At 41.0% G+C, this 15,964-nt stretch overlaps 1 protein-coding gene across 13 annotated transcripts in view; it reads right to left on the bottom strand.

Annotated features, from left to right (window-relative positions):
- Nucleotides 1–15,964, bottom strand: part of KMT2C (lysine methyltransferase 2C) — a 198,587-nt gene that overhangs the window by 176,749 nt on the left and 5,874 nt on the right. The window contains exon 1 of one of the 13 annotated variants that reach the window (XM_056334259.1): nucleotides 3,124–3,519. The exons of the other annotated variants lie outside the window; for them this stretch is intronic. The gene's annotated coding sequence lies outside the window, so the exon portion shown is untranslated. Of the gene's footprint in view, nucleotides 1–3,123; nucleotides 3,520–15,964 lie in introns of those variants that run through there. 13 annotated transcript variants of the gene reach the window in all.

Below are 15,964 nucleotides of genomic sequence, written 5' to 3'. Positions count from 1 at the left end.
TCAAAGCTATTTCCAAAGGAAAAAGCTTAACTGTGATGTTTTGCCACTCATTTTGATATGCGTCTATATCTAAGATGTTCAGAAAAAATCTGTAAAGACGACTCGGTCAAAGACACATCTGTTGGCTGAATATATTCCACATCAGATCCCTAAACACAAAGATCTGAACACTCTTTAACAGAAGGCGCTCACCTATTCCCAATACTACGTGACTGTTTATCATGCTGGTTTCCCTACCGAATTTCTGTGACATTTCCTGGTTCACCTAAGCCGTCCCAGAGAGCACCGCTGCGGCACAGCAAATGCCACGAATCGCAAGAAGACATCTGATATCGGTGATATCACACGCTGGGATACTGCCAGAGAACCACAACACGCCAAAAGGATTTCACAGAGGAAAGACAGAATTATAAAAGACTAGCTAAAGGACCACTGTCAAACTGGTTTTTAATACTTCTTTCTGAAAACACCCTACCTAGTTTCCAGAAGCCTTAGTAATTACCAAAACTTGAACAGCCCGAATTAAAAAAAAAAAAAAAAGTATCTTTCAGCTCCTTTAGAGTATGCTTTTGACAACACTCCAGAGCCAGTTTCCCTTCTTCCCTTCTGCACGTTTTATACCAAATGGTTTACAAAGTATATACTACTCCATACTCAGACTCTTCCATCCACACATTTAGAGCAGGAAAAGAGAACTGCAAAGCCGTAAGATTTGAGAGCAGTGACAATAACAGAACACTTTTACCATTATTCTTTTAAATAGCTGACTAAATTTCAGGCTGGAAATACCCTGTAAAGCACATGCTGAATTGTCCTTTTAGCCTGAAACAAAAGCAGAAATCAATACATGGCTGCTTTTCATTTTTGCTCAGCCGTTTACCTTTAAGAGATCATTTTCAGGCAAGTCCAATGAACAGTCACATTAAGAAAGTATACATGATGCAACTACTTTCTACTGGCATATTATGTAAATGACAATAATGCCACCCCCTGCCTTCCCCCCAGAAAACCTCTCAAAGACATTTTGCCAAAACTTGGCAGAAGTTTCTGTTTGGGAATTAATAATACAGAAGAAAAGAAGAAGTGGGGGAGAAACAAAGAAAAAAGGATCTAAGTCAACCGAGTATGCTGTCTATAAAATAGTAATACCAAAACTCAGTAACAATTCCTACAAGAAATAGAACAGAGTATTTTGCCCTAAAAGCACGTAGACTTAATGTCGACAATATTATGTATTACTTTGCACAGAGTAGATACAATGTAAGAAGAGTAGAGTCACAAAACAGTTTACAAAGACAACCTGCAAGTGAGGTACACAATTAAAAACTACATATACTCAAGCTCCAAGTATATTATCAAAAGAAAGGACATTTACAATACAGTAGTAAAGGAAGCATACATCAAATACTGTAAAAATAAATGTAATCACTAGTGAAATTAATGAATGGCTAGCATAGATGCAGCTGATCACATCAGCACTGAGAAGTATATCTTGTCTCCTGCCTCCGTTTGTCTCACAAGTAGATGGTTAAAATATTCGCACTAAACAGTCTGGGAGCTGCATTTTTTTTCCATAGCGAGCGTATTTTATTGTGCAGGAACATCAAACACAACATACTAACATCACCATAATGTACAAAAAAATGCCACAAAGACCTCTACATGTAAACTCCAGCTCAGTAACTGTTTCTTTCAATACACAGTATCTTACACAGTTGCTGAGAATCTTTAAATGTCTGCCTATTTGTTTCAGTTTTGCAACAGGAGTAATAACCCACTACTTTATTTCTTCAGATGCAAAAAAGGCAAATTATTTTCACACTGATCCTCAGTTCTTTCAGGAACTCTAACTATGCCAAATAACACTACGCTAGAAAATGGTGAGTTTAATAATAAAACTATACTAGCTGAGGAATGCTCTTCAATTATGTAATGAATAGAGTTACAGCATTAACTAATGATTCACTGGTGGGTATCTAGTATTTAGTGTCCAGGATTAGGTACATGGCTGAAACAGGTTTTTAAGAAAAAGACAAAACACTGTACAGATTAACTGGGTTATATTTTTAAAGTGTAGGTTGCTTGAGGGTTTTGTTTGTTGTTTTTTAAAAATCAACCTGCTACAAAGTAATCCCGTTGAAAAAAAGGAGAGTCAGCCTCTCATTTTGTCGATATCAAAAAGCAAAACCAAAATAAGACTTTTTTTTTTCCTTTACAGTTGGTATCAAGTTTGCTAAAGCCAGCCAGTTACATAACACTTACTTTGACTTACAACCTATTTGCTCACTGCTCATACAAAAATCATCATATATGATGGTCTGGATATCCATTATGCGCTAGAAATATAGTAAGTTTTTTTAAAAGATTTTCTTTCTTTGAATTTAGAACTACAGAGAAAGGCAGCTGGATCATCTAAAATTAATACTAAACAGGTAAGCTTTGAAATCTTGCAAAATTAAAATGGCACTCTTTTCAAAACCCGTGTGTACAGAGGACTTCAAAATATTTCAGAAAAATTAATCGTATCTCATTTTTCCATCAGTCCAGAATTCACACCAGGAAATGAAAGTGCTAAAAAAAAAAAAAGGAGAAAAAAAAAAAAAAAAAGAGTTGCGCTATAGCTAACCATATAAAGTCATAATTATAAAAGAATATGTGTGTGTGCGTGCAGGCACACGTGTGTGCCATAGGTGTGCAGGGGGAAGGCATGCCCAGATGACTGCCTGCCGAGCCCAGGGCAGACCCGAGCTGGGCTTTTGTGTTTCTTGTTTCTCCCACCCCACCCCCTCCTTTTTTTTTTTTATTTTTCCCTTTTTTTGTTGTTTTTTTTTTTTTTTAAATGGTCGAGGATTACCTAGGGAGTGTGTTACTTGAACCCCCGTACCCAGGTCTGATTTGGGGTGCGGGGTTTGGGGGTTTTTGTGACCCAACGCCGCAAGGTCCCCAAGCGGCAGCGGCGCCCGGGTCCCCCCGGCAAGTTTCTCGGCCGGGTCCCGGCGGCAGGTCCCCGCAGCGCTGCCCCCCGGTGCGTGTGTGTGTGTGTCCCCGGGAGTCACCCCGCGGCCCGCTCCGTGCCCGCTGTCACAGTTTGCCCTTTAATACAAAGAAGTTAACCGTACTCACCCCCGGCGAATTGGTTTTGCGCGACATAGCCCAGCCCCGCGGAACCTCTCACAAATCCCCTCTGGAAAATGGAGGGGCTGGCATCGGTGCCCGCCCGTACGATCCGGAGGAAAGAGAAGTTATTTACATGTCACGGCCCGAGCCCAGCGCCGTGCGGAGCCACCGAGCGCTCAGCACTGCCCGCGATCAGCCATGTTACGCCGGAGCCCCGCCGCTCGGTGGGAGCGCTCCCCGGCACTGCCCCGGGGCCTCGGCGCGGCCGGGCGGGCGCGGCGCGGGCGGCGCTACAGGGCCCCCATGGCGGCGCCGCCGGGGGAGCGATTCGCCACGGCCCCGATCGCCTCGGAACTTCGGCTCCGGGATCCTCCCCGAACCAGCCTGGAGCCGCCGGCGGAGGAGGGCGGAGGGGGGGAGGGGAGCGGAGGGGAAGGGGAGGGGAGGGGAAAGGGGAGGAAAGAAAAAAAAAGAGGAAAAAAAAAAAAAAAAAAAAAAAGCCGAGCGAGAGAAAGTAGATCCGACGCAGCCGGGCGCCGCCAATGTGCGGACCGGAGTCCTGCGGCAGGAGCCGGGGCCGCCGCGCTGCCTGCGCTAGCGAGGCACAACGGCGGCGGCCGGAGGCGCAGCGCCCCCGCCGGAGGCTCCCAGCGCCCGCCCCCGCCCCGCACCCCCGGCGGCGGGCACGGCGCGGCGCTGGCGCCCAGGGGGGCCGGGGGCCGCCGCACGCCCCGGCCCCGCGGAGGCGGCCGAGCCCGGGAGGCGGCCCCGGCAGCGCCCGGGCTGTCCCCCCGCAAGCCCCTGTCCTAGAAGCACCTTCCCCAGCGCGGGCGGGCGGCAGCGCCCCCCGTTCCCTTCCCCCTCCGCCCTTCCCCCAACGCCTGCACTTGCCCGTTCAACAAAGCAGCGCGACGGAAAAGTTACAAAACGTTTCCATAGATGCCGCTTCCCTGGCCGGCCCCTCCTCGGATGGTGGGGGCTGCTCTGGGAAAAAGAGGATTCCAGCCGTAAAGATTAAGGTGTGACTTCGGGGACTGGCTTCCCCCTCCCCTCCACCCCCCCCCCACCCCCCCCAAGCCTTTTTTAACAGTTTTCAGGCTGCTCTACACTTCTCCAAAACCAGTCTGGAACGGACAAGCTAGGAAAGCAAGTCTGACAAATGTCCATCTACAAACGCCTCTTTCCTAATCCTTCAAAAGGTCCTTGGCCAATTTTCTATTTGCTACAGGGAGAAAAACAAATCCAGAAAACATTGCGCAACTATCACTTCACTCCTATTGATAGATACTCACAAACCAATCGGTCTGGCAACTGAAGTAGTAATGCAACTACCTTTGTTCGACTTCGCATAAAACCCTGAGATGGCTGTTGTGTAATGCTTCCCTTCGGTCAATCTTTTGTAAGTTTTCTTAAAATTTGTTTAAGTATCAGACATCTGCAAGACACAGGTTGACACGTTGACAACAATAACCTGAGGTATCTGCCAAACAATAATAAGGCCATGCATTACCCCTATTTTCTCACTCATCTGAATTATTTTTTTAATTAAATTCTCTTCTGTTACACCAAGCTACAACTGGACATACTTAACATAAAGCACCTGTGCCGTGGACAAGCAAGTAAGTTCAGTTATTGCCTTATCAGTGCTGGTTAGAGAAATTCTCAATACATGCACTCAGGACCTCAAAAAGACCATTTCACCTCTAAGATGGATCAAAACCACCCCCAAACCTCACACACAGCGGGACCTACCCCTGCACAGAGAGTGGACCGACGCTGCCTTTTCAACTGAAACAGGCTCTAGGTGCCTGGCCTACAGGAAGGTTTTTATCAAACCAATTCTCCAGAGATTAAGATAAAATTTTAAAAAGAAAGCACTCACATAAAAAAATCTGCAGGTGTTTACTCTGAAACAAGTAACTATTGTATAAGAGCCACCGTGCCATGTTAGTACAGGTACGGACACATAAATATATTTAGTTACAAGGAGCTATCAAGCTACGGCTTATCAGCACATCTCTGGTAACCACATGTATTAGCACACTCAGTCTGCTGCAATGAGAAGGTTAAATATGTTAGTCTAAACTTCAGCGAAGGTGGCAAATGTCAGTATTTTATTTTCCAGTAAGGATTGGTTATTTTTGTCCCACCGACAAGTGGTGACTTGAGAAACCACAACTGAGACACTCATCAGTTTGCCTGTTCCGTTTAGCATTCGTAGCCCTTTAAGTTTCATCAGGACAACCCCCCTCTTGGATACACATCTCCATAGAGTTTAAACATTTTTCTAACCAGGCATTCTGAGATTAACTAAACTAAGCTCCTCTTAAACCAAAGAGGATACACAACAGTAGACAGAAGCTGTGTATTTTCCAAATTGCATTAAATAAAATGAGTTTCTGTGTTTATACATAGCAGGTCAAGCAAGGCTAGAGCACCAATTTTACTCTATGTCAGCTATCCCATAACTGCCTATTTATATAAGGTTCCACTACAACACTGGTGCGGTCCCTTCTGAGATGATCACCTCTGCAGCATCACCAATGCATCAAAAATTCACAAAGTTGTTCGTGCTGCTGTACCTTAAACCTGTAGATATTTTCAAACACGTTACACTCCACCAGAAAAAAAAATGCATGTTTTAACATACCAGGTAATGGGTCACCTGACCCATTTAAGTATGTTAGCACAAACAAGACACATTGCGATTTAATAATAGCTGGTTAAAATAACAATAATAAATTACTCTCAGTACTTTTCCCTACTGTTCACGTGACCCAAGATGCAAGCTAACAGGTATGAAGTCATATTAGCTGGCCTCGTTCTTCCCCAGAGCTTGGAACATGGAGCTGCATTTTCCCTCATATGAAAGATGTGAGATTTAGTTCTTTTACTGTAAAAGCAGATTAACTGTCATAAAAATCTTAGTAAGGACAAAACTGTAATCTTACTACAGCACAGTCAGACATGGTCCAACACCGGTCATGTTGACTAATTACTACTTTGCCACACAGAGTGCCCAGAAGTTGCCTTCAGTAGGATTATACGAGGAGCTGAAGGAACCTGAGTGGTAGTGTTTCACGTTCGGCAGCAATTCTAATTGAAGCTGATCACACCCCAGGTCTCTTCTTCCCAGCCTCTGAACTGTGCCCATTCAGCTGTATCTTGGATCCTGTTGTGACCCAAACGAGTGGACTGACCCTGCTACAGGGTAACCCAGCAAGCAGCAGTGGGGCCGGACGCTGAAAGAAGGCAAAGCAATTTTGTCTGCATCGATTCCCTGCCCCAATTCACACGTCTCCACAAACATGTGTCACCATGATGGCAAGGCAGAAACTGTTTAAGCCAACGTTTCTGCCAAGAAAATGTACATGGGAAAAAATGGGATCAGTCATCTCTCCTAAGGCAGACTTTTTTTTCCTGTAAGCAACAGAAGCGATGGATTTAATGATTAAGATAAAAACTTATGTCTATGCATATGGTGGACTGTTTTGTTCCAAACTCAAACTGATTAACTCAAGGATAACAAGTTTTCCTGAGTTAATCAAGGCACGTTTAGCAAAGCATGCCTAAACTGTTTACAATAGTTGCAATTTCTAACTTCTGAACAATGTTACTCCACAGCAACCAAGAGAAATTCAGACATAGATACATCACCCTTCCTGAACAGTCCCATCTAAATTTCAGGTGCAATACATAAACAAATAAGAGACAGGGGCTCCACAACTGAAGTATTACTTCGTTACTATAGCTAGGTCATACATTTGATTTGGTACTTCATTGACTTTAAAACGTACAATGATGAGTGTATTAAGAAGCACAAAAATGTGCCTTTTTTGAACATGTGTTTCTTCTTAACTTTGCTGATCTGCTATTGTCATGATCTTCAATGGGTTTGTAATAATACTATAACAGAATCGTAACAACTTGAGATTAAGCCTGAAGTATCTAGCTCCAAAAGGACAAGAAGCAGAAAAGGAAACTCAGATATTTTTCCTTAGCCCGGCAATTCTACTGAGATGTAAAGGCAATTTACCTTCTAGCACCCTTTCATGCTTCCATGCTACATAGCAACTTCAACCACGCTCTTCTGTGAATACAGTTTCTCTGTGAATTCCACTTTTCATGCCAAAGCATAGATTAAATAGGAGTAGTCTGACTTCTTTTTTTATTGCATGTGAAGGGTTTTGGAAGTTCTTCGTTTCTAACCTCTACAAAGGCAGCCTATGGAGATAGACTCAATTTCTAAAAGTAAAAAGAAAACCAAACTAAAAAATAAAGGTTCCATACTGTTATTTTTTCCTCTTCCCTACACTGTCTCTTCCTGTAAGCATGAACCAGATCATATCTGGAACCCAAGGTAGATCGGCTGCATGTCATACAGCCAAGAAATACATTTTAGTGCATCAGCTACATACCCACATTAACATACTATCATAAATTTGATTTAAAGCCATTACATCTAAGATGTCATGTCTAGCAAGCATGCTATTAGAAATAAAATTTGAACAGTAACATAAGTTAGGTAACTGAAATAGCTTTTACATAGAAAGCATCAAGTTGTGTCTATGCTTACAGCTTTGACAGACAAGTTTTGGCAATTGTTACTGAAAAGGCTCAAGGTGTCGGTCTTCCCTGATGTCTTCCCATGCTTCAGCCAAAGGTTACCATCCCTGCATCCCTGACAGAGATGGCAGAACAGGCCATTTCAGTGCAAAGCCTACCATTACACTTAATTCACTGATGAATGTGAATTTGAGGTAGAAACCCTTAATAACAAGCTGGAGCGTACCCTTTTGCCTCTATGGCTGATACCTTCCCACAGAGCACCAGCACTGATGTCTCAAGGTAGCTTGAGCTCACAAAGTGTCACCAGATCTTGTCCAGTAACACAATGCAAAAAGTGGTATCAACGGAGAAGCATAGGCTGTATCAGGTTAAAAAGCACTCCTGAAAAAAAATACTTGAAATAAAAAATATAGGTCTTCAAATCTCGTACTACCTCTCCTTACTCAACTTCTTCACCTTCCCAACAGTACTATCTGACCTGGTGTTGAAGTAGCATGGCATGTGGTGCTTTCTCACAGAAACACTGCACACGAGTCTCGTGACCCGTGTCCGTTTTACACTACTACTAAGCGCTGGTGTGAGTAAACACTGTTGTGCAAGTGAAATAATGTAGTACCGCTTACCAGAAAGGAAAATAAAGGGGTGAGCAAATGAATTCAAAAAAAACCTAAAACCCAGTATAGATGAATAAACTACAAGTTGAAAAGATGCAAGAAGAGAAGAGGGAGAAAACAGGCAATACCTAAACACTCATGGGCCATCAGAAAATGACTCATTGCTAATGACATGCATTGTTAGCTGCTAGTACAGGCAGGACAAAATTGTTTTCAACAGCGCATGATGGATATCCAATGAGAATACAAATTCTGACATATTTTCTTTAAATCAATTAAAATAGCCCTACTCTTTTCTAGCAGATAAACTTTTAAATATACTCTTGAAGAAAATCTGGAATGCCAGATGACACCATTTTGGGGGGAGGCGGGGAACAACCCATAGTAAGGAAGCAATAATTTATTTAGTATATGTGGAATCGCACAGATTAATAGATAAAGCAGGTATCACATCACAGAGGGAATAAGAAACACAGACAATGAAACAAAGAGATTTAGTAAACAATTTTCTTTCAAGAAATAAGACAGGAAAACACCTTCTACAAAATAAAGGTTATTACACATAATTCACTGTATAAAAGCAACGGGTACAACATAAACAATAGGCATGACCATCAGAAGGGATGCTCATAGATCAGGACCATACAATAACTCAGGATGATAAAGACCTCAAAGGTCAGCTGACCCAACCTCCTGCTTAAAGCAGGTCAGACAGAGCCAGTTCCCAAAACGGTTTACCAGTATTTTTGAGGTTCAATTCGTTGTTTACACAGCTGTGTAATTATACACAGTGATGCAATCTGATGGTGGGACCCTATTAGAAATAACTTATGCCCCGAAGAAACCATGCACAGACAACAGGGATCAGGGCACAAAAGTGATATTCCGATGGCCTAAATCACACCTAAAACCCTTTGTCTGGCATTTCCTATTACGTGGCTCTAAGGAACATCCTGCTCAGACCTTAGTCCCTCTGAATTGCATTTCAGAGATACCTAGTTCTCTCTTCTGACTAAGCATAAAGACTTCAGCAGAATTTGAGTACACTTCCTCCTATTCATTAGTATGCTCCTTTATAGTAGTAAAATAAATATCATTATTCTTTAAAAGCTTTGAAACAAAACAATTCAGAGACCATTACAATACTGCCGAGAAAGAAACCCAGGTGGCATGACTACAGGAGCTAGAATTCAGTCTCTGCCCTGGCCCCAAGGCCCATCACTAACAGCTGTTATGGAATATGCTCCCACACCACATGACATGGTCACATCCCTGCAGCTGTATATTCCTTTGGTTTGGGCTACATACTGGGGGATGAAAAGGGGAAAAAAAAACCAACCAAAAAAACTATAACCCCCAGAAAAACTTAACTTGATCTAACAATATTTATAGTCTTCAGATAAAAGCCAGCTAACAAATGTCTATCACAGTATTTTCCAAAATTCTAATCAAACAAGAAAAACAGTGTACCTTAGAAGATACAGGATGGCTGAGAGCTCCAGCTTAAACTCAACAAGTTCATACATGTCCAAGCCAGTTATGACTTCACTTTCTTGAACTGTGAGCATGTTAAGTAAGCATAGACAAGAAACAGTCATTGGTCTAAAAAAGCCTTTAAAATAACATGGTCACGCTAACAATTTAAAAACAGGTTCTTTTTGCCTATCAAGACAGTGTAAAGCAAGTAAAATGAAAAAAGACACATTAATTCAAAAACGTAAACTGAAAATATTCTTAAACCAGTATTTACTTGCAATAAGTTATCAGTAATTTAAACCGCCACTGACAGTGTCTGGTTAACAAGCCTTGAGATCAAGATTTTCTGCTTGTCCATAAAGTCGGTATATAATCAGTAGTACTCTCTGTTCTGTTCTACCAGTGTATCCTTATCCAAGAAGGTCACATGTGGAACACACAAAATACGTGAGTCAGTTTACCAAGTTTTCATATTTATTCTTTACCAACACTGAAAATAAAAATTATTGTATCTTCAAGCTGTACACAGCACACCCTAGGACAAAATAATACTCTTCTGTTGCATTACAAGAAGAGGCAACAAAATAGCCAGCCATGAGCCAACCCTTACAGCTACATGAAAGACCTTAGGAAAATAATTTCTTTCAATAATCTTGCTTACGGATCATTTATTTCCTGAGTTATCCCCTCCCCCCCCATCCCAATTTCTGGGCCCAGTTCTCTCCTAAAGGGTTTCTGGAAGACAGAAACAGAAAAATAAATCAGAATTCCGGCTGAATCTCTTTTGCACTTGCCTTTGTAAAAATCTCTACCAGGATGCCTGATAAAAGGTTAATTATGCAAAACATGAACCAGGAAAAATTGTGTGTCAAGAAGACTGAAGTAGCACTGAAAGCCAGAATTTCCCAGAGCCTTATGGCTTGCACATCCCATCTCCTCTGTTCCCTCTAGAGCAATTCTGCTGTGAGCTGTTCATCCTAAACTTACATCCCTATGGGTTGGAGAACATTAACTGTGGCACAGTGTTTGCCCAGGAGGCTGAAAGTAAAACTGATGAGAACTCTTAACCATTTCATTGAAGTCCTCCTTTAAAAACAAACAAACAACAACAACAAAAAAAACCAACCCCAAAAAAACAATCAAAAAACCCAAACCCAACCATCAGTTACAGTTATACAAGCACATAGTTGGTGATGTTGGCCTTGAGGCCGGCTAGCACAGAAGAGCCTACATCCATGCTATCTAATTCTCAAATTCCCAAACAAAGCAGCCACATGTAAACTGTGCTGGGAATGGTGCGTGGCCCATGCAAATCCTTGGGCTAGACTTGAGAACTGTTTGAGGGAGTGCTGGCAGGCCCAGGTCAAAACTGTACAAGCAACCGCTGCGATAATCTCACAACAGGGATGATAGCATCCACTGACTCCAAACATTCCCTGTTGGGTATTTTATAAGCACAGACAAGGCCACTGTGTAGAAACAAGAGTGCTTCAAGGGCCAAAACACTTTTGCTAGCTACAACCATGCCACTAGTCAACACAAAACACAAGCACAGCCATGAATGAGCTCACTTTATAAATGATGAAATTTAAGGAAGGTGAAATTAACAGGTCTTTTTATTTTATTTCAAAATTCCATTTTCCAAGCCTTTCTTCACAATGAAAAAAAAAAGCATCTGGCCCATTTCTAACTGAAGTTCTAGTCTCGTGCAGTTCAGTGGGCCTAGGTAAGAAAAAAAGTACTATACTCACTTTTATAACAAGCAGGGGGGAGTGGAAACAGAGGAGAAGGAAAAAAGTTGGAGTAGAAACAAAAACAGCAGAGGAAGGGAACAAGGAACAGGAAAGGCTGGGAGAGAAAAACTCACAGACCAAGTGAGGGGGAGATGGTAAACTTGTTGAAGCAACTAACAGAAGCTTTCAGAGCACGTATCTTGAGGATAAGAGGAGGCCGCCATCATCCAGACGTCTAATAGAAAACCAAAGTAACAGAACAAACAGCCCAACATGTTTGTGAAAATGTTGAGGACAACTGTTTCACAAAGTTGAGGATGCCAGAAGAGCAGTTACTTCACACTTCACTCTATTAGGGCAGGCTCCATTTTAAACATCTCAATGTGTACAGTGATTTGGCTGGAAGTGGTAACGAGACGCATTCACTGTGCCAAGGAAGGGGAAAAAATGAGAGCAGTAAGAAAAAGGAGAACAAATTTTTATCTTCAATTAACTGAAAGAAGAAAAGCAAATTTCAACAAACTCTTTGAACTTGTTGCTAGAAGCTCTCGCGAATGTCATTTAAAGGAGGACTGGCAGTTATTGTACTGGAATACGCACAATGGCAAAGTATTCCAGTGCAGGGGAGAGATAGGAAATGTAGTATGAACAATACGGGCTGCATCAAAAGCAGCCAGTAATAAGGGTCTAAAACTAGAAAGAATCATATTAGGAATGGAAACAAGGGCATTTTAATGAATATAAAGGAAGAGCATAAACTGTCAGGGATAAAAATCAGAAGAGATAAAAGCACAGCATGCATTATTACCACTGTGCAATATAAAAGGCAAACAAAGTTTCAGAAATATTTTAGAAGTAGGAATAAAAAAGTCAGTACATAACAATGTTAAAGAAGAACAAACGGATAACAAACCAGAATCAAATGTTGTCCTCTGTATCTCAGCCTTCATAAAACAGATTCATTGCAGCTAATACTAAAAACTGATTTTGTAATTAGGCTAAATAATCAGGGAAATTCAAGTCAGCAGGACTAGAAGAAATTCACAGTATTCTTCAGAAACAAACAGAAGTAATCTCTAAACTGTGAGTGATCATTTTCCGTAAGAGTGTCCTTGTGAAATTGCCCTAAGAGAGGTCAGCAACAATAAACAAGAGCACTCAAAGGGTATTTGTTTGCAAATTATTTTCAAACAAGGTGGGAGAACATTGCAGGAAGGTTCCATCCTCCAGGATCTGCATGAGGAAATTGACACACATGGAAGAGCTGCATATGACAACATAGCTGAGGCAGAGGCCATAAACATTTTAGAGGACAAGATCTTAGTAGAAATCATTCTGATAAATTGAAAAGTGGTTCCTATCAGCCAGGTGAAACCTAATTAAGACTAGCAAACTTTTGAAGGATAGAACAGTTAAGTCAACATTATGTTGCTACAGAGGTTAAGCTTGTTCAGTGCAGAACAAGGGAAACAATCCCCTAATAAATAAAATTTTATTATAAAAATTGTTCTCCATTTCAGCTGTGGACCCTTAATTTAGGAAAATATATCTTTTTTTCATTTATTTTGTCTGCTATATTTTTATACTCCTCTGAGCATGTGCAACTGTATCACTCGTATAGCACACTATGGACCACATCTTCACTACCAAAAATTCCTTTTATCTTACTGTGACATACTGGTGATTCAATTGCACATGCTGCAAGGAATATAAAAATATAGCAGGCAAAATACAAAAATTGATAAATTTTCCTAAAGCTTATTTTCTCTGAAAGCCTAATTAAAACTGCTTTTGGCAAGAATTTATTGTCAGTAATGACACAGCAGAAGAGAAAAAAAGGCCTCTCTTCTTCTCCCCCTGCCCAAAGCCAAAAGTCTGAAGGGAAAACATCCTAGTTTGACAGGGTTTCCAGCAGTTTCCTCAAGAAAAGCAATTACAATGTTGATAAATACAGCATTGAAAATTAGTAATTATATTTATATTGGAATGCCTGGCAATAGGATTTGGTGCATGTGCATGTGTGATTTAATAAAAATACTTCCAAAAATGTGAGAGGGAAGAATATTCTGAAAGAAGCAAGATCTAATGTGATTTTATTACAATGACTATATATTAATTAATTAAGTATATATTAATATACATGCAGAAAGGCGGTTTCAGAATATCAGAAACTATTGTTAACATAAAACATTTGATTTATACTACTATTTCAGGGTACTCTGAATATTAAGAATGATTCTGAGGAACAAAGTGAGAACCAAAGTCCCTTTTTCAGTCAATGCCAACATCTGGGGCAAGAATCAGTTAGATGAGAACAACTCATCTGTCTACATGCCTTTCAACAGCATTATTTTTTTTAAACAACCAAGCAACCACCATATATAACATGACTATAGGCTGCAAAATCTCTCACAATCTCCTGTAAGAACACTTATATTGAAGAGCTCATAGGAGTCAGCCTAAAAATCAAACACCCTCAAATTTCAGACGACCAAGGCTATAGCTTCACAGACACTACTTTAAGCTGGCAGTGCTACCTAAAGCTGTAGCTCTGCCTCTCCGCAGCCTGGCCGCTTGCTCTGGCCTCCTCCCTCATGCTATCACAAACACGTTTCTTTGCCAGGTTAGTTTTAACCCAGATCAGTTTCCCAATGCAGTTCACCACATGGCTACACAAACGCCTGGGTCAGCACAAGGGAGAGAACAAACAGCTGGTAGCGGAGGGAGGGCGGCACTGCTGCTTTTCATTGCCAGAACCAGCTTAAGATTTATGGTGTTTGGGGAAAATAACCACCTGATGCACTCCATACACCCACTGCCTATGTTTCTCTAAGTAATAAATATTCTAGATTTTAAAGGCTTTTTCCTACTTTATCTTTCTTTCAAAAGCACCAATGCTACTAAATGAACTTACTAAATGTAGTTCTTGAAGCAAGTGCCCAAAATTATTTTGACTAACCCAGGAATGGCACAAATAGGAACATCTAGTACCATCCATGTAGCAAAAAAAGTAAAAAACACAAAAATGCAGAATTCAATGCAAGTTACCAGCACGCAGTACTTGCTAGGTAAAATCTTGCTTATCCATATTTATCCAAACTATATGAATCATGCAGATTGCATGAATTGGTAATAAAAATAAACATATAAAGGAGAAAAGCTTTCTCTGAAATTGTTAGTCACTTAATGGTTTACCATTTCATAGCATTTCAGTGTACCTATAATAGCATTTCTTAAAAAGTTAAATCCACAAATCAGTTTAAAGCAACGTAAGGGAGTGATTATTAGGGGTGGATAAGGAAACTGTATTCTCCCTAGTTATACGTGACTCTGCTAGCCCTTCATCATTGTTGTGGGACGGCTAGGCCGAGGAGGAGAAAAAAAAAAAAAACACCGGCCTGAGAAAGGCAGAGCTTACCTGTTCTCAGCAAGCCAACCGCCTTGGAAAACCATCTCTCAACTCAAATGACAACAAAGAATAGAAATCTCCATTTCCAATTACTTATCTTATGAAAGAACAATGACAAGAAGTTAGTAGGAGCTGGACACACTAACAAGAAAGGAAAAAAAAAAAAAAAAAAAAGAATATCCATAAGCAAAGCCAAGAAAATTTAAGTATTTTATTGTTCTAAGCTGGGAAAAAAAAAAGTCTCCTGTGTCATTGAATACAAGATGAAAAGATGTCTGGTGTGTAGATGGCTCAGAAAATAACAACCAAGAGACTGGGTTCTTTTTCCTACTTCTGCAAAGGCATACCCTACGACCAATATACCAAATATGAGATTTCACAAACTGTCATCATACTTGATCTGCCATGATACTATCTGATAGCTCCTGGAGGTCCTCACAACAAGCACTACAGAAGTTCAATGGATCATCAAATACAAACATTAACAAACTAACAACTGCAATGTCAGAAAAAATCTTCATGAATTCCTCACTTGCAAGTGCAGCCTGTTTCAATTTGTGAAAACTGTAGGCTAAGGTTATAGCAAAATATCTATTCCTAACATTAAACCTAATCTCAATAACCTTTAAGACACACACAAAGACACCACTTCATATTCATCAGTATTTTGCCACATTATCCAAGTTGTTAAAACAATTCTGTAAAACCTACCACGCCTTCACAGTCACCCCTCAAATAAATCCTATCAAGAACTGAAAATCAAAAAATTAATACAGAGATCATTTACCTGCTGAGCAAAATAGTATTGTGAACAGTCAAAGCCAGGCTCCTGTGCAAGAACTACCCAAGACAGTTGGGGAATTGCTTGGTGATGCGAGTACAATGAAGGAAGTCATGCAACATGGGCTGAAGAAAATGGCGCAAAGTTCCCAGGGGACCCTGCTGCACGTAGCTCGGTTCTGTTCTACGATGGACTAGAAATGCCTTCAAAGAGCCAATGTCATGATCATGAAGCCTACTCCATGCCTCATCTCTTCACACCCTGT

Source organism: Falco biarmicus, chromosome 4 (genome assembly GCF_023638135.1).
Source record: "Falco biarmicus isolate bFalBia1 chromosome 4, bFalBia1.pri, whole genome shotgun sequence".
Lineage (NCBI taxonomy): Eukaryota > Metazoa > Chordata > Aves > Falconiformes > Falconidae > Falco > Falco biarmicus.
The sequence above is the reverse complement of the archived record's forward strand: the minus strand, read 5'-3'. Positions and strand labels throughout refer to the sequence as shown.